The sequence below is a fragment of the Hyperolius riggenbachi genome, chromosome 12 (assembly GCF_040937935.1).
Source record: "Hyperolius riggenbachi isolate aHypRig1 chromosome 12, aHypRig1.pri, whole genome shotgun sequence".
In the NCBI taxonomy this organism is placed as follows: domain Eukaryota; kingdom Metazoa; phylum Chordata; class Amphibia; order Anura; family Hyperoliidae; genus Hyperolius; species Hyperolius riggenbachi.
This window is the reverse complement of record NC_090657.1, coordinates 99868878-99894135: the sequence shown is the minus strand read 5'-3', so window position 1 is coordinate 99894135 and position 25258 is coordinate 99868878. Positions and strand designations below refer to the sequence as shown.

Genomic DNA, 25258 nt, shown 5'->3' with positions numbered 1-25258 from the left:
TACCTCTCATCTCCACTACAAATAGGAAAAAGAGGCTACAATTTGCACAAGCTCACCAAAATTGGACAGTTGAAGACTGGAAAATGTTGCCTGGTCTGATGAGTCTCGATAGAGTCAGAATTTGGTGTAAACAGAATGAGAACATGGATCCATCATGCCTAGTTACCACTGTGCAGACTGGTGGTGGTGGTGTAATGGTGTGGGGGATGTTTTCTTGGCACACTTTAGCCCCCTTAGTGCCAATTGGGCATCCTTTAAATGCCATGGGCTACCTGAGCATTGTTTCTGACCATGTCCATCCCTTTATGACCACCATGTACCCATCCTCTGATGGCTACTTCCAGCAGGATAATGCACCATGTCACAAAGCTCGAATCATTTCAAATTGGTTTCTTGAACAGGACAATGAGTTCACTGTACTACAATGGCCCCCACAGTCACCAGATCTCAACCCAATAGAGCATCATTGGGATGTGATGGAACAGGAGCTTCGTGCCCTGGATGTGCATCCCACAAATCTCCATCAACTGCAAGATGCTATCCTATCAATATGGGCCAACATTTCTAAAGAATGCTTTCAGCACCTTGTTGAATGAATGCCACGTAGAATTAAGGCAGTTCTGAAGGCGAAAGGGTGTAAAACACAGTATTAGTATGGTGTTCCTAATAATCCTTTAGGTGAGTGTATATTGGAGGTGAAGTCCTAGAACACATGGGAACCATAAGGGGAGGGAGGGGGAAGCACTAAACACCTGGAAATTGTATAAGGAAAGGAGAAGGGGAACTTTATATGATTGGAATGTGGCCAGTAGACATTGAGGTTGGCCCGTGACTAGGTCCCAGTGTACAATTTCGGCCCACTTTGTATTTGAGTTTGACATCCCTGCTCTAAGCCAGCCAGAGCCTTCCCTCTACTTAGGTACCGGTAATCATTTTTTTTTTAATTCACTGCAGGTTTACTTTAAAGGGATACTGTAGGGGGGTCGGGGGAAAATGAGTTGAACTTACCCGGGGCTTCTAACGGTCCCCCGTAGACATCCTGTGCCTGCACAGCCACTCACCGATGCTCTGGCCCCGCCCCCAGTTCACTTCTGGAATTTCCGACTTTAAAGTCTGAAAACCACTCCGCCTGTGTTGCCGTGTCCTCGATCCCGCTGATGTCACCAGGAGCGTACTGCGTAGGCACAGACCATACTGGACCTGCACAGTATGCTCCTGGTGACATCAGCGGGATCGGGGACACAGCAACGCAGGCGAAGTGGTTTTCAGACTTTAAAAGCGGAAATTCCAGAAGTGAACCGGAGGCGGGACGGGAGCATCGGTGAGTGGCTGCACGGGCACAGGATGTCTGCGGGGGACCATTAGAAACCCCGGGTAAGTTCAACTCATTTTCCCCCGATCCCCCTACAGTATCCCTTTAAGTTGTGTATGAAAACCAGGGACCAAGTGACTTATTAAAAAAAAAACTAAAATAAATTAAAATAAATACATAAAAGGGATCATCGGTGGAATGTGGAGTAGTGCAGCTGCCCCTACCCTTTCACCCCACATGAAATGAATGACTGCACTCTGCATTACAAATCATTATTCAAAGTGCCAAAACACACAGGGAATATATAACTACACTGTTACGTTAATGCCGTAGCCCTGATGAACTCCTAACCACTTTGTTTAGTGAACTGCTGCATTTCCATGAGCTCTTCCCTTAAGGGTGGGCTGCCGTGACATAGAATGGGGTGTCGCTTTTATTCAGAACTGCAGGCTGGAATAACAAGAGTTAATGCCTAAGTACCATAATCAGGGCTGGACAAATCCCATGAATCCACAAGTGAGGTTTTACATCTGGTAGCCTCGTCTATGTGCTGTGCTCATACTGAACCGTTCCCTCACGTCCCCTGCCTTTCATAACACCAAGCTTGTTTTCAAATTCCTTAATATGTTCACTCTCCGTCTCCTCCATACGAGCACCGCACTTAGTGACTTAGAAATAAAGAGCAAACGGACAAGAAAATATCACTTATCTCCATCATATAAACATTTCACTTTTTCAGAATCCTGTGGAAATTTCCATAGACAAATATATATTATATATATTTTATGAGGCTTGGGACCCCACCTCCACTTTAGGGATGGCTGGAGATGGTTGCATGTGACCCGGTTCTGCAGCTCCACCTGCTGGACAAGAGCAAGCGACTGATATTCTTTATGTACCACCTGCCATAGTTACTGCCTGGCAACTTTTTTTTTTTTAATCTCTCTAGAAAAAAAAGTGAAGATTGATGAGGATTGTGTAAGACATTTTTTCTTAATTCTGATCAAATAGTTAAGCCAGCTGTTCTGTACCCTGAAACCCAGCATTAGTAGTCCCCAGATGCCGACAGCAAGGAGTTATTGTAAATGAATGAAAGCAGGGGGACTGAAGCGTGACATACACCATTAATAGTGGAGCTCTTGGGCTGTGCTGTGTGTAATTGGTAAAGAATGTGATAGGGGTATTAAGAGATAATGTTGGGGAGGTGGAAGGAGTCATTACTTAGGGGAACAATGTTCTTTCAACTGCATACACTGATAATGATGGATTGACTGAGAACATCAGGCTACCTCCCACCCACTACTGGGTGCTGCAGGAGCACAATGGCTCAAATAAACTATATGACATGAATGCTGTGTGGCAAAGCAATAAATATAAACTTGGCGTTTCTTGCAAGTGGCTACATATGTTACTTTTTCTTTAGTTAGCAAACTAGAAAGTGACACTTAAAGGAAAAATGTTATTTTACCTCTACTCAGTCAGAAAAAAAAAATTACAAATGAAGAAATGTGGGGGCATAATTACAGGACCTGCTAATGCGCACTTTAAAATCAACTCGAGGTGATAGAGATATGGAGGATGTCATATTTATTTCCCTTTAAAGGAAAGATCCAGGGAAATTAAATATCAAAAATCTACTTACCTCTGGCTTCTTCCAGCCCCTGGCAGCCGTCCTGTGCTCTCGCCACAGCTCCGGTTGCTCCCGGTCCCCTTCTGTGCAGATGCTGACCTCAGCGTGCGGCTCACGGAGTGGCACTGGCATCGTACGGGCTGTATTGCGCAGGCGGAGTACAGTCCGGATGATGTTAGTGCGACTCTGAGAGCCACTTGCGCAGACGCAGTGTGCATCTTGCGCCGGAGTGGACCCCGGGCCACCGGTGGGGAGCGGAGCTGCGAGGGCACAGGACGGCTGCAAGGGGCTGGAGGAAGCCCCGGGTAAGTAGATTTTTTTTTAACAGCAGCTTGGATGTGTCCTTTAAATAATACCAGTTGCCAGGCTGTCCTACTGATATTTCTGGTCAGTAATGTGTGAAACACACACCTGAAACAAGCATGGAACTAAGCGGCAATGGATTCCCAGCCAAAGCCAGTTTTTACACCGTTGGTCCCCTAAACCAAATATGTGCTGCTGCCACTCCCCTTTCTATGTGCAACCACACCTCAAGAGAAACATCAGCTTCTTTTCTATGTTGGCATTGAGGGGAAATGTGGGCGTCTGCGGCGACTGATAAATATCGGGCATTTGGGCCGCCCGCAACACGGGCACCCAAATCTCCCCTCATCGATGATATTTCAGTGGGCGCCTATGTCCATTGCTGATGGGGAGGGGGGGGGGGGGGTGTTAAGGTTAGCCATGGTAAGGTTAGCCATTGGGGGTGAGAGGTTAAGGTTAATCATGAGGGGAGTGGTTTAGGTTAGGTATTAGCAGTGGGAGGGTTCAGTGTGAGACTAGGGTTATGTTTAGCTATAGTAAAATACCGGTATGTATTATCAATAATTTACTATCATTTTCACAGTAATAGTAGAACATTGGTAAATTTATAGATATTCTACTATCAGGTTCTCTGGGTACCAAATTTCCATGGTGCCCTTTTTCCATATATGTGCGCATACCTAAGACAGTAACTGCAAATCATTGACTGCCCTTTTGCCTTATGCTGTATGTAAACTACCACTCTGTGGCAACACCTTCCAGGGGTGTGGTCTACAAGGCACTGTATAGCAACAGGGATGGTCAATGAGACGCAAGAACTATGCACTTTTAATGCAAATCAAGATGAAACACATAAATCTATATAATTCTACACTTGGAATTATTTGCATCTCACTGACTATCCTTATGTAGCAGTATACTAGCTGCCACTGCAGTAAAGCTAGCAATACATAATGGCATGATTCCTTTAAAGATGAATTGGGTTGTACCCATACGCAAAACACAAAGTTACCTTCTTAATACAATAAAGTCTCCCACAATGCATCACTGATGAATATGCAAATTGTCCCTTTGTTGTCCCTGTAAGCTAAACACATTTCAAGAACACCTGGAATGCAATGATGTTTCATCTTGTTAAATTTACAGAGCCATACTAATCCAACATGCATACAAACTGTTTTGGACTGGTTGATCCTTATCTGTGCATGGCATGGATTAATATGGCCCTATGGAGGTAGGATTTGAAACATGTTGGATTAGTGTGGTTCTGTAATATTAACAAGCTGACACATCATTGCATTCCAGCCGTTCTGATGGTGTGTTTATCTATCAGGGACCACACAGGGACGATTTGCATATTAAGCCGTGATGCATTGTAGGAGACCTCATATGCTCACTCCAACCTGAATAAAAGCAAATACCTTCTGTTGAAGGCAAATTTCTGTTTTGCACAGAGCTTTAGTGAGAGACCTTTTTTTTTTGTCCTTTTTAACCCCTTACACACTCCTAGGAGTTCTGATTCACTAAGAGGATGCAGGGCAATCTGTAGTATCTGTAGTGACTGATACTCCCTCTTTCCACATTTGATCATACTGCTACTCCCGCTAACACTGTAGAACCCTAAATAGCTGTCCTTTCAACTTCTCAATCTACCTGACTAAAATGTACTGCTGTGTCTGATCACCTTCTTGATCAATATAAACTGTCTAGAATCATTACGTTTATTTATTTGATAAGTTACGGATAGCTATTAACAGCACGTTACAATGTGTATACATGTGCCTTAAAGAGAATCTGTACTCTAATATTCTTACACTAAAAAGCATACCATTCTATTCCTTATTTTCTCCTGTGCCCCTCTGTGCTGTTTCTGCCACTCTCTGCTGCAATCCTGGCTTGTAATTAACAGTTTTAGGCAATGTTTACAAACAAACTAACCAGCTTCTAATAGGCTCAGCTAAGCATAGTGTGTGAGTGTGCAGGGGGCCTGCAGAGGGTGTGTATCGCTTCTACCAATCACAAGCAGCCCTGCACATTCCACACAATCAAAGCCTTAGCCCGACAAACAGGACAGAGGAAAGATACATTGATTTATTACAGAGACAGTGTAATTAGGAAGAGCTGCAGTAAGCCCCAGCACATTAGAACAGGCATAGGAACTCATAGGATAGAAGAACTAAGGCTGAAAAAATTGTTACAGAGTCTCTTTAACAGTACAAGCAGACTGAGCGCCGGTTCACACGGACGGCAGGCGACGTTGGGGCGGCCAGGAAGTCGCGTCGTCCTGTGACGTCCCGTTCGGTGGCGGCGGTACAGAGATCGTCGCGATCGGCGTTTCTCGTCCCCGCAGGAAGACATGAAGCCGCGCCGGCTAGCCGTCCCTGGATGTTGCATGCGGCTTCTAGGGACGGCCGAAACGATGCGTTAAATCGGGATCAGAACGCCGCGTTTATGTAATCGACGGTAATCGACGGTAACCGCGCAATGCTAAACGCTCCTATTCACTTGAATGGGAGAGTTTAGCCGATGGGTCCCGAACGCTTGACGGTAGACGCCGCCAAGCGTCCGTGTGAACCGGCCCTGACTCTTTGAGGAAAAATAAATTAAGTACCTATACAATAGGTCTGGCCTTACCATATTGTGTTACTCCTGTGCACAATCTAATCAGTGATCTTTTCAGCGATCTGTGTCATCTTCTAAACACTTAAAAGAAGAAAAAAAAAAAAGAACAAGTCAAAATATAGTTACATAGTTTGGTCAAAAGATATCCGTCTATCAAGTTCAAACAGGAGAAAAAATAAATAAAGCTAAATACAGATCTGTTCTTTGTGCTGCAATGTATAGGAACAAACATAGGCATATTAACCTGTTAACACCCACACATTAGTTATCTCACTTTAAGTTAATGCACTGCTTTTGTCTTCAGCTGGCAGAACTCATTGTGCTGTAAATTCTAGGTTTGCTTAGATCACTTTCTCCAAGTAGAAAACATAAAAACTGAAAGCAGAAGTCCTCATTTATTGTCTCACACTGCTCCTTAGTGACAAGTGGCCATAAATACAGGTAGTTCCCGGTTAATGAACGAGATAGGGACTGTAGGCTCGTTCTTAACCTGAATCCGTTCAAAAGTTGAAACACTGTGCAATCTCTGTCCCCTTTGCATCCTATGTGCCCCCCTGTGCCTGTTTGTCCCCCTGTGCCTATGTCCCCTCTGTGCCTCCGTTTGTACTTCCTGCTTTGCTTCCTCTATGCTGCCTCATTGACCCCTCTCTGCTGCCTCATTGGCCCCTCTGTGCCGACTCTTTGCACCCTGGACTCACCTCCTTACGAGTCCAACGCTGTCTGTCCTCCTCCCTCTGCATCCAGCTCCCCCTAGCCGCGTACAGCACCACTTCCTGTATGTCATGTGACATACAGGAAGCGAAACGATGCTGTAAGCAGCTAGAGGAAGCTGGATGCAGAGAGAGGAGGACAGACAGCGTTGGACTCGGTTTGGAGGCGAGTCCAATGCTGCTGCTACTGCACACGCCGGTACTTGGGGGAAGTTTGAAGCTGCTTCTACAAACTTCCCCATGTGGAAATGACGTCATCGCGACGGGATTGGGCCATTTGTATCAGCGGGTCATTCGCAAGTTGGGCGTTCGTAATCCAAGAACTATCTGTATATTACAGCAGTACTAATTAGGAACTAGGAAATCTAACAAAGAAAAAATTAGAAAAATATGTGCTAAAATAAATTGGTCTGAAGCACTTGCGAGCCTCTAAATAAATTGGCTGCTAAAGGGTTAAAGGGGTTTTCCAATAAAGCTTTCAATCTGTTTTAATTAACCTGCGCAGCCTGGCCAATCAGTGCCAGGCAGCGCTGAGGGGTGAATCGGAACTCCGTCTGACGTCACGACGTCGATGACGTCATCGTGATCGCCGTCATGGCGACGGGGGAAGCCCTAAAGGAAATCCCGTTCAGAACGGGATTTCCTTATGGGTAATAGCGCTGGCGGCAATCGGAGGGGTGGGAGGGATGCGGAAGGGAGGGGGGCATCATGTAGCTAGTGCTAGGCTAGCTACATGGTTTTAAAAAGAAAATATTAAAAAAATAGTGCTGCGCATCCACCCTGGCGCAAACAATAGAAAGCCAGGGTGGTTAAAGAGAATCTGTATTGTTAAAATCGCACAAAAGTAAACATACCAGTGCGTTAGGGGACATCTCCTATTACCCTCTGTCACAATTTTGCCGCTCCCCGCCGCATTAAAAGTGGTTAAAAACAGTTTTAAAAAGTTTGTTTATAAACAAACAAAATGGCCACCAAAACAGGAAGTAGGTTGATGTACAGTATGTCCACACATAGAAAATACATCCATACACAAGCAGGCTGTATACAGCATTCCTTTTGAATCTCAAGAGATCATTTGTGTGTTTCTTTCCCCCCTGAGGGGGGAGTGCATAGCAGAACCACAACACTGAAGAACTTGGCAGCCTTCCAGACACAGGCTGACAAGTCTGACAAGGGAAAGATACATTGATTTATTACAGAGACTGTGATAGTACAAAGTGCTGCAGTAAGCCAGAACACATTAGAATAGCTTTTGGAACTTGTAGGATGATAAAAAACAGGATGCAATTTTTGTTACGGAGTCTCTTTAAAGTTTAACTGTCTGGCATAAAATAAAAAATCAATTCTTTATTTTTATCTGGAAAACAAGTAATAAGGATGCTAATCAGGAAATCCAAAAGTGAAAAATCTCTATTACTTTTCTTGTTTATAAATGATCATTCCCCAGTTTACCTGACTCTTATTTGGTACGTTGCCGCAAAAAGGAAGTTGCAGGGCATGCTGGGTTGTCCTTTTTTGCTTCTGTACATTAGTTAAAGGATACCACAACTGAAATGTGACATAATGATATAGACATGTGTATGTACAGTGCCTAGCACACAAATCACTATGCTGTGTTCCTTTTTTTCTTTCTCTGCCTGAAAGAGTTAAATATCAGGTATGTAAGTGGCTGACTCAGTCCTGACTCAGACAGGAAGTGACTACAGTGTGACCCTCACTGATAAGAAATTCCCGTTTTTTATCTCTTTACTACTCTCAGAAGCCAATTTCTGCTAGGAAAGTGTTTTATAGTTGGAATTTCTTATCAGTGAGGGTCACACTGTAGTCACTTCCTGTCTGAGTCAGGACTGAGTCAGCCACTTACATACCTGATATTTAACTCTTTCAGGCAGAGAAAGAAAAAAAGGAACACAGCATAGTTATCTGTGTGCTAGGCACTGTACATACACATGTCTATCTCATTATGTCACATTTCAGTTGTGGTATCCTTTAAGTCTGAGGGGAAATAAAGAAGCAATAAAAGACAAGCCAGCATGCCCTGCAACTTCCTTTGTGCAGCAATGTACCAAATAAGAGTCAGGTAAACTGGGGAATGATCATTTATAAACAAGAAAAGTAATAGTGATTTTAACTTTGGATTGCCTGGTTAGCATTCTTATTACTTGTTTACCAGATAAAAATAAATATTTTTTTTTTTTTTTATGCCCGACAGTTACACTTTAAGAGTTTCTTATTGCCTGACATTGCTCAAGACCAGCAAAGTCAATTGCCAGCTTCACCTGGGTGATGGCTGAGTGAGAAACACCTTGCTCAGGCAAATAAATAAATGAGTATTACAAGTAGCTGCAGGGCTATGTTGGAGTAAGTTTTTGTATTGTGGAGCTGTCTTTCAGCACCACAGTACTGCTACCTAGCTCCCATGTTAATAATAAAAATACTGCTGCACCTCTGCAACAGTGCAAGGCACCCCACCACTCTCCTGACATCTGCGGCTCTCTGCCCCTACGGTACTGGGTACTCATGGCTACAGTACTGAGCACCCTGAAAAACTGCAGCCCTGGCATAGTTGCTCCCTGCCACAGCAGGGCCGACCCCACCGAGACCACTGCCGCAAACACTTTCAAATGGAGGTCCCAGCAAAAATCTTATTCAAATCTCCTACCAAGGCTCCCCATTTGTCCACTAATTGGACCAGTGAGAATTCCTTCCTCCCCACCACTCACCCACATGCAGCAATAGTGCGAGGGGAGTGTCGGCAGGGTTGAGACGCACACATGCACTTAATCTAATACAAGTATGTATCCGCATCCCTTTAGCCATGCAGGCAGAGTTCAATGGTAATGGATAACAGGCTGAGATCAGGGCAGGTAGCAATAAAAAATATCCAGGAGACAAGCCAAGGTCAGATCAGAGAATCAGACCAATAGTCAGACAAGCCAGATCAAGGAACAAGTAGGCTTCAGGATCAGTGTTGGATAAGCAGACCACACAAATTATAGCACAGCCACTAGCTGAAACAGTAATTTCATCCACCGCGCATGCGCAGACTCCAGACCCTGTGCATGCAAATCCTAACTCCATGTACACAACTTCAGCCATGGACATACAGCCACAGTCAATGGCAGACATCCTTACAATCAATCAAACGATCAAAGACAGGTCAGGCTGGCAAGAGTGCTGAGGCAGGTTCGACACCATATGAGATTGACACATATTCAGTGCCCCATCTGAAGCAACCCTTATACTGGCATGTCAGTTGTGCATATGATGACATCATTGTACATGTCAAGACAGAAATAAACATTTGATGCACATTGTTGGAATTTGTGTAGTTAGGGATGTGGTAAATCCTAATCAGCAGCAGCTGCATGTGATTGGTCGATTTTCAGCATACACTTAAAAGGCTTGCCCAGTAAATGAGCGCAAGGAGCTGCAGATAAGTAGAATATCGGTACTTTTGCAGTTATTCTACTATTCCCAAAATTAGAATATTGGTTATTAAACGGTTATTCTGCTATCCCTAACTATACCCCTTTTACGCGCTAACCCTCCTACATCCACACCTACAGTAACTCTAACCTCCCCCCACCTACTACTAACACTAACCTTCCCCCTATATATGCATAACACTGACCGCCCTTACCTACTTCCTAACACTAACCTTTTCCCTATATATCCCTAACACTAACTCCTCTTACCTACTTCCTAACCCTAACCTTTCCCCTATATATTGCTAACCCTAACTGCCCTTACCTACTCCTAATACTAACCTTCCCTCTATATATGCCTCTAGCCCCCCCCCCCCTACTTCCTAACACTAACCTTTCCCCTATATATCCCTAACACTGACCACCCTTACCTACCCCTAACACGAACCTTCCATCTATATATGCCTCTAGCCCCCCTTATCTACTCCTAATACTAACCTTCCCCCTATATATCCCTAACACTAACCCACCCTTACCTACTCCTAATACTAACCTTCCCCTATATATACCTAACACTAACCCCCCCCCTTACCTACTTCCTAACACTAACCTTTCCCCTATATATCCCTAACACTGACTGCCCTTACCTACCCCTAGCACTAACCTTCCATCTATATATGCCTCTAGCCCCCCTTTTCTACTCCTAATACTAACCTTCCCCCTATATATCCCTAACACTAATCCCCCCCCCATTACCTACTCCTAATACTAACCTTCCCCTATATATCCCTAACACTAACCCCCCCTTACCTACTTCCTAACACTAACCTTTCCCCTATATATCCCTAACACTGACCGCCCTTACCTACCCCTAACCTTCCATCTATATATGCCTCTAGCCCCCCTTATCTACTCCTAATACTAACCTTCCCCCTATATATCCCTAACACTAACCCCCGTTACTTACTCCTAATACTAACCTTCCCCTATATATCCCTAACACTAACCCCCCCTTACCTACGACAAACTGGCGATACTGTGTATCTGAATAGCAGGAGCCGGGCCCCTGCATTATTCTGAAGCCAGACAGAGGAAGCCCAGCACCCAAATTCCTAAGCTGTAAGCTGGGGACCTCTGCTGGGAGCCGGAAAGAGATGCAGAGGCTGTGTTCATGTTTTACCCAAATTACAAAACTGTGAGCTGGAGGAAGCAGATGGCTGCTGCAGAAAGCCACAGAGCCGCAGTGGCTTTGCCCGTGTAGCTCGGATGCCCTTTCAAAGCTGGGAGCTGTAGGAAACTGGTCACCGCTGCAGAAAGCCACAGTGGCTGTGTCTATGTTTCTCGAATGTCCTTACGAAGCTGGAGAAAGCAAGTGGCCACTGTAGAACGTCACAAAAAGCCACAGTGGCTGTGTCCATGTTGCTCAGGCACCCTTACAAAGCTGGGAGCTGGAGGAAACTGGTCACCGCGGCAGAAAGCCACAAAGGTCTGCAGTGGCTGTGTCCATGTTGCTCAGGCGCCCTTACAAAGCTAAGAGCTGGATAAAGCTGGTGGCCACTGCAGAACGTCACAAAAAGCCGCAGGGGCTTTGCCCGTGTTGCTCGGGCACCCTTAAAAAGCTGGGAGCTGGAGGAAACTGGTCACCGCTGCAGAAAGCCACAAAGATCCGCAGTGGCTGTGCCCATGTTGCTCGAATTTCCTTATGAAGCTGGAGGAAGCTAGTGGCCACTGCAGAAAGCCACAAAGAGCCGCAGTGGCTGTGTCCATGTTAGGCCTATTTCACATTATAATCGCAAGTGCTGAGCGCTTTTGTGAGCTTTTTTCTAAAGCACCTTTTTCAGGAATTTTTAGAGCGATTTGCGATTCCGTAAAGTGCTTTTGTGTGGCGATTAGAGGTTTTTTCCCATGCTGTTAATCAGGAAGTGAACTCTCTGTCCTGGAGCTGAATATCTTTAATACTATTTTTTTTAAAAAGCGAACACAAAATCGTTTTTTCAAGCACTTACCTATATTCCTATACCTTTCACTGAAGCGCAAACATTCAAGAAATGGTACAGAAGCCGCATTTGGGATTGGAAAGAAAGGTCATTGCTCATGTGAGAACGCTCACATAGAAAATCATTGCTCAAACACTTTTAAAGTACTTTTTTAAAAATCGCCAGCGCTTATAAAAAGCTCAAAGCACTTTTAGGGCTCGATTTACTGAAGTGTGATAACTGCTATCACAGCAGTTATCACGCGAGCTGCCGCGCGCAACGGTTAGTGTGCAAACATGATAAGCGAAGGTTTGCAAGCAATCACGTGTGCTTTTCACGTGATCGCACGCAAACCTTCACTTATCACGCGAAGTAACACTGTGATAGCAGTTATCACACTTTAGTGAATCAAGCTCATAGCGTAAACAAGCCCTAACTCAGGTGTCCTTACAAAGCTGGAGGAAGCTGGTGGCTGCTGCAGAGAGCCACAAAGGTCCGCAGTGGCTGTGTCCATGTTGCTCGGGCGCCCTTACTAAGCTGGAGCTGGAGGAAGCTGGTAGCAGCAGGAAAAAGCCAAAAAGAGCCGCAGTGGCTGTGTCTGTGTTGCTCAGGCGCCTTACAAAGCTGGAGGAAGCTGGTGGCCGCAGCAAAAAGCCACAAAGAGCCACAGTGGCTGTGTTCGTGTTTCTCGGGTGCCCTTACAAAGCTGGAGGTGGAGGAAGCTGGTGGCCACTGCAGAAAGCCACAAAGCGGAAGCAGCTGTGTCCATGTTGCTTCAGCGACATGGTGGAAGCTGGTCATTGCTGTAGAAAGTAAAGAGCCGCAGTGGCTGTGTCCATGTTGCTCGGGCAACATTACAAAGATGGGACCTGAAGGAAACTGCAGAAATCCACAAAGAGCCACAGCTGCTGTGTCCTTGTTGCTCTGGCGCCCTTACAAAGCTGTGAGTTGGAGGAAGCTGGTGGCCACAGCAGAAAGCCACAAAGAGCCACAGTGTCTGTGCCCATGTTGCTCGGGCCCCCAAGTTAGGAAAGTGGAAGTTGGAGGAAAGTGAAGTGGGGGTCTGCTGCAGAAAGCCACAATGGCCGTGTCGGTGTTGCTTTTCTACAAAATTATACAACTAAATTACAAATGACGCTGGGAGCTGGAAGAAACTACAGAGAACCGTAAAAAGCCATAGTGACTGTAGCTGCCATATCCAGTAATTACATTGTGGGCTATGGCAAATTAACAGGCGAGCTCCGTGCCCAATTTCAAGCAGAATACAAACTGCATCAAGTTGATAAGCCGCTGTACACACACTTGATTCTTGGCATAGGCAGCTCCCAACACATGCATCAGCCGAGAATCCTCCAGCATGTGTACGAGTTCACTTGTGTAGTGTCTTGGAATCACTATCAGCTCCTTTCCTCACCCTAAGGGCTCAAATATATCTCAAAAACCATTACATCAATATTAGACATTATTGATGGTATATCTCACGAGTATGAAACCTTAATATATATTATATTATTATAACCAGGGCAGTTTCTAGGTTAAATTGCACTCAGGGCGAAGGTGTAAAAATCCCACCCTTGGAGCCAAGTATAAGTGTCCACAGTATAGGTTAGCCAGGTCTAGTTGCCCCAGTATGATTAGCCAGCTATAGGACCACCCAGTATAGGTAGCCAGGCATAGTTGTCCCAAATATAGGTTAGCTAGGTAGGTGCCTCCAGTATAGGGTAGTCCGTATAGTTGCCTCCAGTATAGGTTAGATAGGTAGTTTCCCCAGTATAGGTTAGATAGGTAGGTGCCCCGAGTATAGGTTAGATAGGTAGCTGCTCATAGCTGCTGAAGTAGTCACCTGAGGGCTCATTTTTCTCTGGGATATATCACAATAGTACATGCTAGGCTGGCTTCAGCATGTAGCATTGTAGTGTGTTGTGTTGGTGGTATAATGGTTAGGATAGCAGCCTACCAGGCGGTAGGCCTTGGTTTGATTCCCAGCCAATGTATGTAAGCTGGCTTTTGCAATCCTACAATTCCCTAAGCAAGCTCATTTTTCTCTTGGATATATCACAATGGTACATGCTAGGCTGGCTTCAGCATGTAGCATTGTAGTGTGTTGTGTTGGTGGTATAATGGTTAGGATAGCAGCCTACAGAGTGGTAGGCCTGGGTTCGATTCCTGGCCAATGTATGTGAGTTGGCTTTTGACATCCTACAAATCCCTAAGCAAGCTCATTTTTCTCTTGGATATATCATAATGGTACATGCTAGGCTGGCTTCTGCATGTAGTGTTGGTGGTGGTATAGTGGTGAAGAGAGCTGCCTACCAAGCACTAGACCTGGGTTCGATTCCCGGCCAAGGTATGTAAGCTGGCTTTTGAAATCCTACAATTCCCTGGAAGACGAGACCCTCCTCCCTCCGGGAGGAGGGGAGGAAAAAAAGGACTAAGAACAGACAATAGGTTCTATTGGCTACTATTCAGCATAAATAAGGTTCTATTTGCAATTATTTAAATTTTCCGCCGGGAATCCGGAATGCCGTGGAATTTCACAAAAATCCGGCGGAATCTTCATAGCGACGGAATTCAGCGCTGGCGGAATCCGCAAATTCCGGCGGAACGGAATTTGTTCTTTCCGATCATCCCTATTCACTAGTGTGAAGAAACATTCCGTTCCCTCATTGCTCCCAATGCAGGGCTTAATCTTCCGTTTCCGGTCCGCCAGGCTCAGAGGTCTGGAAAATCTGGTGCTGCAGCAAAGTTGCGTTCCGTTAAATGGAATGTATGGACGTATATGTACAGTCCCATAGATTAACATTGGATCCGTTCGCATCCGTTCCGTTTGTACAGTGTCCGTTCCATTTTGCTTACGGTCCGCCTTTTATCGCTAATGTGAACCGGGCCTTAGCGAGTGTCCAGCGCTGCCTTCTAACCATCCTGTAGCTCCTCTCGTCTTTCCGGCTTCTGTGAATGGCTCCCAGTGTGTCACTTTACCCAAAAAGTCGGGAGCCGTGCATGGAGGAGCCGTAAAGCCGAATAGAATACGGCGCAGGACACATTTGGTAAGTATCTAATGCTGCAGAGGGAGGTTTGTACTTGTTAAGCCGGTTGCTCAAGCAACCAGCAAGCACATGTATCCAGCATCAGGCAATACCCGCCAGTGCCAGATCCTGGGGACTTTGCTGTAATTGCTTATATTGTCCACCAGACTGCAACGTTTCAGTGTGACACAGCCTTAAAGAACAAGCGACACCCATGCTAACCTAGAAATAAAAAACACATATATAAGTAGATAAATACTACTTCTACTTACGTACCAGATGTATTGTGCTATCCACGTAATGATTCCTGTGAATTATATAAAGGAAAAGCAGAAAATCCTATTCTAGGCAGTGGCCATCTTGCCAAGCTAATGCTGACATCATATCCTCCCTGACTCTTGTTTTCCCCCCTCCCTTCTCTTGCTTATTGTGTATTCATTAGCTGCCCTCCTCCCAGAGTCTTCAGACACTCCCACTGAGGTGTATACTAACAACTGCACTGTCTATTTTTTATTTACACATACAATCACTGAGTCACCTCAGCCTTGCTTGTAAACACAAGTAATCAGAGGGTGTTTCTGATAAGCAACTAGATAGGGAAATAAATGGAAGAGGAGGAATATATTATAGATAAAAATAACTCCCAGCATTCAACTCTTTGGCACTGTTTGGCACTAGGGCCAGTGCTCCTAAAGTATGTGATAACTCCAAACCATAACAGCAGAAAAAGTTTTGAATGCAGGATTACCATCTTTATCACTTAATACACTCAGACCAGTTGCTGTTGAAATTTGATTTTTATGGTGACAATACCGCTTTAAAGGACACCCGAACTGAGAGCGATATGCCAGCTGCCATATTTTAAAAGGACACCTGAACTGAGAGCGATATGCAAGCTGCCATATTTTAAAAGGACACCTGAACTGAGAGCGATATGCAAGCTGCCATATTTAGTTCCTGTTTAACAATACCAGTTGGCTGGCGTCCTGCTGATCCATTTGGCTGCAGTAGTGTCTGAATTGCATACCTGAAACAAGCAGGTGACTAATCTAGTCAGATACACCTGATCTTCATGGTTGTTCAGGCTCTATGGCTAAAAAGTATTAGAGGCAGATAATCAGCAGGTCAGCCAGGCAATCTGCATTGTATAACAGGAAATAAATATGGCAGCCTCCATATACCTCTCAGTTCAAGTGTGCTAATAACTCAGGCAGCAAGATAATAGTCTCTGGGCAATCTGTGTTTGAGTGCCATTTTTTATAGTTTTAAAGAAGTTAAATTTGAGCTTGAAAAAATTATTTTCAGTAACAAATTACAAAAGGGACACCTGCAGCAGTCATCTTGGTTCATGGCAGTTTTATAGCAAAAGTGGGGCTTAACTTTAAAATATCTGTGAGATTTTCAGTTATTTCTGTTCCCAGTTTGAAATGATTGCTCTTATTTAACATGCTGTAAGTAAATCTGAAAATGCTTACAGACATCTACTAAAAGTGGCCATTAGTTCCAATTAAGGCATTTGTTTTCGGTTACAATAATTCAGGAGCGGCTAAAGGCCAGGGAACTCTAAACACAGCCAGGCAGAATGCTTCTGAAATACTTCCCGTAAGTGCTTATAAATTTGGTGCTATTCATTAACGCAGAGCATTAGAGCTGTCAGTGCTCGATGAGCTGAGGAGGTATGCTCTAAGTATCTGTCCCAAGATATCTCGCTAATCTAATACTAATTTCATTCTAACAACAGCCATTTTCAGCAGTTATCTGCAGCGTCCAGGACTCTGCTTGACAATGTGAACTTTTACGCTCTACAAACAGGCTAATAAAAAAGGTGGTATAACATTGAGTTTTTCAGAGCTGCAGTTGCTCTGGTGGCAGCACACTGTACACATAACCACACAGAAGCTTGAACACTGCTACTGCTGCCCTGAATCTGAAGCTACACACACACACATTGGATTAAAATCAACTGCAATGATTGAGCAATAAATCATACAAATGTTGTTGCAAAATTTGCACTAAATAATTTCAAATGATACCAATTAACGACGGTTCTCGGTCATGTTAACCGGCTTGTTGGATATTTTCAGGCGATAATTGTGGTTGATCGTTAGTGTTATAAAAGTCATTAGATGCTGTACTATCTTTCCATAACCTGTGCCTGTGCACATAACCATTATATGCACAGGCGTCTGTGAAACATTGCTCTTCTGGGTGAAATGATCTTTTCTTTGAGGCCCCTTTTACACTTACCCACTGCGTTACCCCATGTTACGCTTCTATGGAGACTTGCACACTTAACGTGATGCAACGCAGCGGAAGTATTTAAACTCCCCGCATTCCTGACGCAAACTCTGCAGTGTGTTGCTGCATGATTCGGGCCTACCGCACAGATTATGCAGCAATGCAAGTCAATGGGCGATGCAGTAAGTGTAAACAACAGAAGAGTAGTGTGACGCAGCGTGCATGCGTTGCTGCAGAATTTGCACCGCACTTCTCCGCTACTAATAAGTGTGAAACTGACCTCAAACTGATGTCTTTTTTCTCAATTTGTTTAGCTATGCTGGGAGAGTTCTATAGGTGGCCACTACTTGAACTTGCTCTGTTGTTTCCCCTTCCAGAATGATTGCGACATGTTGGTAGAGTGCTGTCTTTGTAATCGGTAAAAGTAATTTAAGAAGCATTGTGGAAGGTGGTCATTAGTGGAAGATTGTTACAAATGACTTTTGTAGTGCATGTGTGACTGGCTTAAAGCTAGATTCACATTAACAATAGAGACTGAGTCAGTAGAAAAAAAACAAGATTTCAATGTTACCAAGCATTCGCTAGAGATGGCCCGAAAATCTAATTTTGGGGTCGTGAATAGCGAACGCGAACTTCCGCAAATGTTCGCAAATATGCAAACCTGGCGAACAGCCATAGACTTCAATAGGCAGGCGAATTTTAAAACCTACAGGGACTCTTTCAGGCCACAAAAGTGATGGAAAAGTTGTTTCAAGGGGTCCAACACCTGGACTGTGGCATGCCGGAGAGGGGGGTGCATACCAAAAGTCCTGCCAAAAATTACGGAGTTGACACAGAATCGGGTTTTAACCCCTAAACAGGGCCGGCCTTAGGTTTCACAGCGCCCTGAGCGAAACCTGATTTTTGTGCCCCCCCTTCATCCTCTTCACGCATGCGCGCACTCACACACACACACAGGCCCATATGCAATTCACCTTTTCTCCTGAGATATCTCCTAGGACAGTGGTTAGCAACCTTTTTGACGTTGTGACACATCACGCCAAATGCTCAGATCTCTGTGACACATCACATATGTATAATAGGGAAAATACTATTAATAACCACGAATGGATGGAAAGAGTAAATTATCCTGAATATACTTAGCAATGAAGGCTAGAACCATTCAGGAATATTAATAAAAACAATCAGTGGGACAGTTATCCGCCCCCCCCCACCCCCATTTACAATGATAGCACAGCACCAACAATTTGCACCATGCGTTATAGCCGCAGTGCGCCCCCCCATCTCATGTGTAGGTGCCCTCAATATAGGTTGCCAAGCATAGGTGCCCCCAGTATAGTCGAAGGTCTCCATCACCCCCATAGGTAGCCAGGCGTAGGTGCCTCCAGTATAGGTAGCCATGTGTTGGTGCCCTCAGTAAAGGTAGCCAGCTATAGGTGCCCCCAGTATAGGAAATCAGGTGTAGGTGCTCTCAGTATAGGTAACCAGCTATTAGGCGCCCCCTTGGAAGCCACAAAAGTGATGGAAAAGTTGTTTCAAGGGGTCCAACACCTGGACTGTGGCATGCCGGAGAGGGGGGTGCATACCAAAAGTCCTGCCAAAAATTACGGAGTTGACACAGAATCGGGTTTTAACCCCTAAACAGGGCCGGCCTTAGGTTTCACAGCGCCCTGAGCGAAACCTGATTTTTGTGCCCCCCCTTCATCCTCTTCACGCATGCGCGCACTCACACACACACACAGGCCCATATGCAATTCACCTTTTCTCCTGAGATATCTCCTAGGACAGTGGTTAGCAACCTTTTTGACGTTGTGACACATCACGCCAAATGCTCAGATCTCTGTGACACATCACATATGTATAATAGGGAAAATACTATTAATAACCACGAATGGATGGAAAGAGTAAATTATCCTGAATATACTTAGCAATGAAGGCTAGAACCATTCAGGAATATTAATAAAAACAATCAGTGGGACAGTTATCCGCCCCCCCCCCCCCGCCCCCATTTACAATGATAGCACAGCACCAACAATTTGCACCATGCGTTATAGCCGCAGTGCGCCCCCCCATCTCATGTGTAGGTGCCCTCAATATAGGTTGCCAAGCATAGGTGCCCCCAGTATAGTCGAAGGTCTCCATCACCCCCATAGGTAGCCAGGCGTAGGTGCCTCCAGTATAGGTAGCCATGTGTTGGTGCCCTCAGTAAAGGTAGCCAGCTATAGGTGCCCCCAGTATAGGAAATCAGGTGTAGGTGCTCTCAGTATAGGTAACCAGCTATTAGGCGCCCCCTTGGAAGCCGGCGCTCTGTGCGACCACTCTGGTCGCACAGGTCAAAGGCCGGCTATGACCCTAAAGAGCAGAAATCACATTACATTCAGAGCACAACTATGGGTGCACATAGCTGTGCACAGCTATGGGTGTCAGTGGGCTGTGGAGTGTCACACACAGAGAAATGCAATAGTACTATCAGAATACAGTGAAAAATAACACATTGGAGTGGTACTGTGCATGTTACTAATGTGGCAAACAATAGCAGTAGTACTGTGCACAGCTCTGAGTGGGTGCCAGTGGGCTGTGGAGTGTCACACACAGAGAGAGATATGCAATAGTTCTATCAGAATACAGAGAAAACAAAACACTGGAGTGGTACTGTGCCTGCAACTTAAAGTGAACCTCCAGACTAAAAATCGACTCAGCAGCACTGAAAAGGCCTGGTGTTTCTTTAACAGTTTCACAGCATCAGAACTTTGTTTCTCTTATACAAGCCTCATTTTTAGCTGCACAGAAGAAAACTGCCCGGGCAGTTTTCCCCTTATGCTGTGCAAAGCATGATGGGATTTCTGATGTTTTTGTTCTCGTTCTGCTGTTTTGGTGCATTTTTTTTTTTTTTTTTTTTTTTTTTTTACATTTTGAAGTTGACATTTGAAGCCGAGCATGTGCAGCTGGGAGGGTGTATCAGGACACAGGACAGTTGGAACTGTGTCTCATGCTCCCTGTCACCTCCTTTCAACCAAAAGGATGGCTGCCCCCATGACAAAGATGGCAGCCCCCATGATAAAGATGGCAGCCCCCATGAATCACAAACATTTGCCTGTGCTTTTAAAACAGGGTGGGTAAGAGATTATATTACCTATCTATTCCTATTCTAATTAACATAACTAATGTAACCTAATGACAGTATGTTTGTTTAGGCTGAAGTTCCCCTTTAATGTAGCAACAGCAGTAGTGTGCACACAGCTCTGGGTGTCAGTGGGCTGTGGAGTGTCACACACAAAATAAAAAACAGTAGACCGATCTACTTGCCCTCAAAAGGGCTATTTGGTGTGCTTTCAGCAAGTAGTCAGTGAGGAACAAGAACGCATGCCTAGCTAATGCTTTCCCGACCTATCTGCAGCAAGTCTGACCCTGCTCTCACTAACAGCAACCAGCAGAGACTGAATCCAATATGGCCACCTAAACTGCTTTTTAATAGGGGGTGGGGGGTCCAGGAGGGGGTGCTAGCTGATTGGTTGCCATGTGTCTGTTGACTGTGAGGTAAAGGGTCTTATGCTGGATACGTCGATACGTTCGATTATTTCCGAGCGCATTTCGATGATTTTTAGGTCGATTGCCATGTAAAGTATGGCAAATCGACCTAACGATCCATCGAAACATGAATCGGACATGTCGGAAATATTCGAATTGATGCGTATTGACGCACGCAACGAACGCGGAAATGCATGGTGTGTATCCAGCAAAAGTTTAGCTCCATGATGATGTACAGGGGGCAGGTCGAACACGCCAAATGTTCGCCGCGGACAAGAACAGTGGAAATTTGCCTGGAACTGTACGCTGGCAAACAGTTTTGGCCATTACTAGGATTCGACTGCAATGGGTTTTTTTGCATGGTAATATCCCAAAAGGAAAAATTACCATGCTGTCTGAGGGAACCGTCTTATCGGTCTCTTCTTTCTTCTCCTGTATATTTGAATTGAAGAATCTCTTTTGGCTGTCGCTAGCTGGCACTTAAGCCCCAAGCAACTCAGGGCTCACATGATGTCCGCTCACTTCATGCCAGGCTTCCCTAGTACCGTGGCTCTACGTTGGCTTCAGCTGAGTTGCTGTACCCACCCACACTTTTAAGTGGCAATAGGGAACTCTGGAGCCCTGGCAAAGCTTTCTCATTGCACCACACGGGGTTCCCCATCGGGCCACTAGGTAGATAAAGGAGAATCCTTTTAGGGATTTTTAGGATTTTCATTGTTCCACTGGGTGGACCAATGGGGAGTACTGGTGGGAGCTACCAAGATGCAAGGTGCAAGGACATACGGTATCAGGCGAGCATCGGGTAAGTGGCGGGGAACTTTGAGACTCTAGTTGTCAACGTTGGGTGAAAGCTACAGGTGCATGTGCGTCCCCCAGGGGAGCGAGGCAGCAGGGACCTGGTGCTGAAGGACAAACACTTGCTCTACATCGCCAGGAACTTAAGACCATTGCTCAGGTGGATAGCTATTACATTCGGATATCGCTCAGGTGAATCAGACAATTGAATTTTCCGGTAAATCCTGAGCAATATCAGGTGATAAGAAGCTTGCTGCAGGCTTCTTACAACCTTCAATTGCAAATGTCACCCTGAAGGGGTGTATTGAGACAAATGTCTCAACACACGAGTGAGCGGTACATAGTTTGCGTAACTATGAACTATGCAGTATGTTTTTTATTTTAAAAGATTTTTCCTTACCATCCCAAGCAGTCTTCCTCTCACAGTAAAGGTGCCCATACAGACGATGTATGGGCAGATCAACCTAGAGACAGATCTCTCTCTGATCAAATAGAGGTCTGTTGGCCGCCCATACACTGCAGGCCGATTCCCGATCGAATTCAGCATGAAATCTTTCGGTTACTGGCCTTGTGATGCCCCATCTGCTGCCCCCCTGCACTGCTCTTCCAAATGTAAAATGTGGCCCCCTCCAGTGCCCCGTGCAGAATACTTTACCTGTCGGTGTCCACCGCTGGCTCTGTGCTCCGTCCACATACACGTCCCACGTAATTACCAACAGCACATGGGCACATGTGTGACGTCACACATGCATACGCCAGCAACCACGTGGGGCACATGTATGTGGAGGGAGTACAGAGCCAGCAGCAGACACTAACAGGTATAGTACACAGGGTACCGGAAGGGGGCACATGTTACACTGGGGGGGGGGGGGGGGGGGACTGTGCCCGGGGGTTCCGTTATGTTCATCACCCATCACGATATGGCTCACCCTGGTGGCACAGATTTTCAGCTGATCCGATAATAATAATCAAATTGGGTGGTCGATCGGCCACCAAGTCACCAAGTATGGCCATCGGTGTTTGTTAGATGGGTCTGTAAAGGAAAAGTATGTCTTCTTAAATAGGAAGAAAGTATTTGTGATCATTCAGGTTGGAGTAAGCATATGATGTCTCCCACGATGCATCACTGCTGAATATGCGAATCATCCTTTGTTGTCCCTGTAAGCTAGCCACACCTCCAGAACTGCTGGAATGCACTGATCAAGGATGTGGAGTTAGTACAAAAATCATCCTACTCCAACTCTGACTCCTCAGTTTATGAAACCGCCGACTCCAGGTACCCAAAATGGCTCAGACTCTGACTCCTTAGTCTAATACTTACCAGGGCTGTGGATTTGGTACTAAAATCATCCAGCTCCTGACACCACAGTTCATGAAACCACTGACTCCAACTCCAGGTACCCAAAACTGCTCCGACTCCTCGACCCCGGCTCCAACTCCGACTCCACAGCCCTGGCAATGATGTATCAGCTTCTTTCTTTTACTTGTCCAGTGTTTGCTTTTTGATAGGTTTACATTTAACAGATTGTCATTTAATGGCTTCCACAGATATAAGTGTGAAGGACGGTTGCGTAGCCGCATCCTTGAACCGCCCGAGCAGAACATGCGTTTGCTATCAATTCTCTGCATCGATGCGGTTAAGATCGATAGAATCTAGATTGGTTGTGTAGGAGCATCTGCAGTCAATCTGGGCTCTCTCTTTTCTCAGCAGAGAGCTAGCAGTACTTAGGTGCAGGATGTCTTTTGATTTGTTAATTAGCTTGGGCCTGGCCTGTGTCCAGGGAGAATGTTTATTTTTAATTACCTCAGGCAGATGTCAATTGCCCACCATTTGGTGAGCCTTTTCATACAGGGAGAGCCAGGAAGCTACATCCAGCAGGAAGCCTATTCCAAACCTGCTTCCCACAGACTGACGGGCACCGCAAGGGCAGATGCAGGTATTATATAATGTTTTGCCTATTTACAGAATACCGTAAATAGGGTAGTTATGAGAGCAGTATCATTGGATCCGTAGGGTCATGCTGAATCTCTTGATACCAGACGAGAGGGACCCGGGGCCCCTACAACCCAGTTATTAAACTTCTCAGGAACTGAATCCTCTACCCTAAGCAAGTTTGGTATCATATGAACTGGCATATTCCGAGGTATATGAATATGTGATGGTCATGTGTGTGCGGAAAGCGTAAGCCGAGATATGACATACTGTGTTATCATTTGTCTCTATAATTGTTGATTTTAACGATTTTCTGTATATATTAATTATTTATATTGCACGTAAATAAAGACTTTATCAAAGTCGTTTACTGTTCCGCTACACCTGCTATACAACCATACACAGAAACTGAACTCAGATCTCTGAGGAGTCGCTACTATTATTGAGATCTAGACAGAATACAGCGTGTTTTAACCGTTTTATTTGCAGGATCAGTCAGTCAGTCGGTCGGTAGGGACCACTGGTCCATACCAGTGGTGGTGGCAGATATACCCTGAAATAGTGTGTAAAAAAAAATTTCGGTAACCCACAGGCTCCCTTCTGGTTTGTCTGTGGCCAATTCCCAACGGTTTCTTCGCATTGACTGCGACCACAGTTTGCACGATCTGTGCGCTGGAACCGTTTGGAAGGCATTTCGCGTTCCAGCCACCAGGGCTCCTGTGACAATAAGGACTTACATACCAAAGCAAACACCATACCAGTTATATAATCCCTAACCAAAAGTAGCCTGTCAATCATGAGCTTTACATGTATAGCACGGTTCCTAAGAAATAAAGTAATATAAATAGTATGAGCGTTTGCTGAGATAACCTCTCACACTATGAGAAACAAAATTCTCTGGTCTGATGAGACAAAGATTGAACTCTTTGGTGTGAATGCCATGCGTCATGTTTGGAGGAAATCAGGCACTGCTCATAATCAGGCCACTACCATGCCTGCAGTGAAGCATGGTGGTGGCAACATCATGCTCTGGGGATGTTTTACCTGGGGCAGGAACCAGAAGACTAGTCAGGATAAAGGAAAAGATGACTGCAGCAATAGATAGAGACATCCTGTATGAAAACCTGATCCAGAGCGCTCTTGAACTCACTGTGTGACGGTTCCTCTTTCAGCAGAATAACGAAACTAAACAACTCTGTGTATGGCAAGCACCAATGGAAGATAAGTATCCAAAATATCAAAAACTGACGTGCTATTACTCTAGCCACCTGTGCACTCTCAAGTGTCCATCAATACAAAAGTTCCAACGAGTCAGCACCATCTATGTATAAAATAGTCTTTTATTTCATATCAAAAAGGTAAAAACAGCATGATGTTGTAGCAGAACAGCGACAGCTCCGCTGTTTTGGGCTATCCGCCCTTTCTCAAGCCGCAAAGCATAACATCCACTTTTTACACTAACCTACCATCTGCTTATATAGTGAGCTCTCGGAAAACCTCTAGACATAATGTGTAAATTTTAGTGGATTTGATGAGAGCTCACTATATAAGCAGATGGTAGGTTAGTGTAAAAAGTGGATGTTATGCTTTGCGGCTTGAGAAAGGGCGGATAGCCCAAAACAACGTAGCTGTCGCTGTTCTGCTACAACATCATGCTGTTTTTACCTTTTTGATATGAAATAAAAGAGCTATTTTATACATAGACGGTGCTGACTCGTTGGAACTTTTGTAATAACCCTAAGCACACAGCCAAGATA

General features: G+C 45.1%; 1 protein-coding gene across 10 annotated transcripts in view; it reads right to left on the bottom strand.

The window, feature by feature from the left end:
• The window catches only part of THRA (thyroid hormone receptor alpha), a 1122562-nt gene that overhangs the window by 1087931 nt on the left and 9373 nt on the right, over nucleotides 1–25258 (bottom strand). For all 10 annotated transcript variants that reach the window (XM_068262452.1, XM_068262453.1, XM_068262433.1 and 7 more), the window contains exon 2: nucleotides 5880–5948. The gene's annotated coding sequence lies outside the window, so the exon portion shown is untranslated. The remainder of the gene's footprint in view (nucleotides 1–5879; nucleotides 5949–25258) is intronic.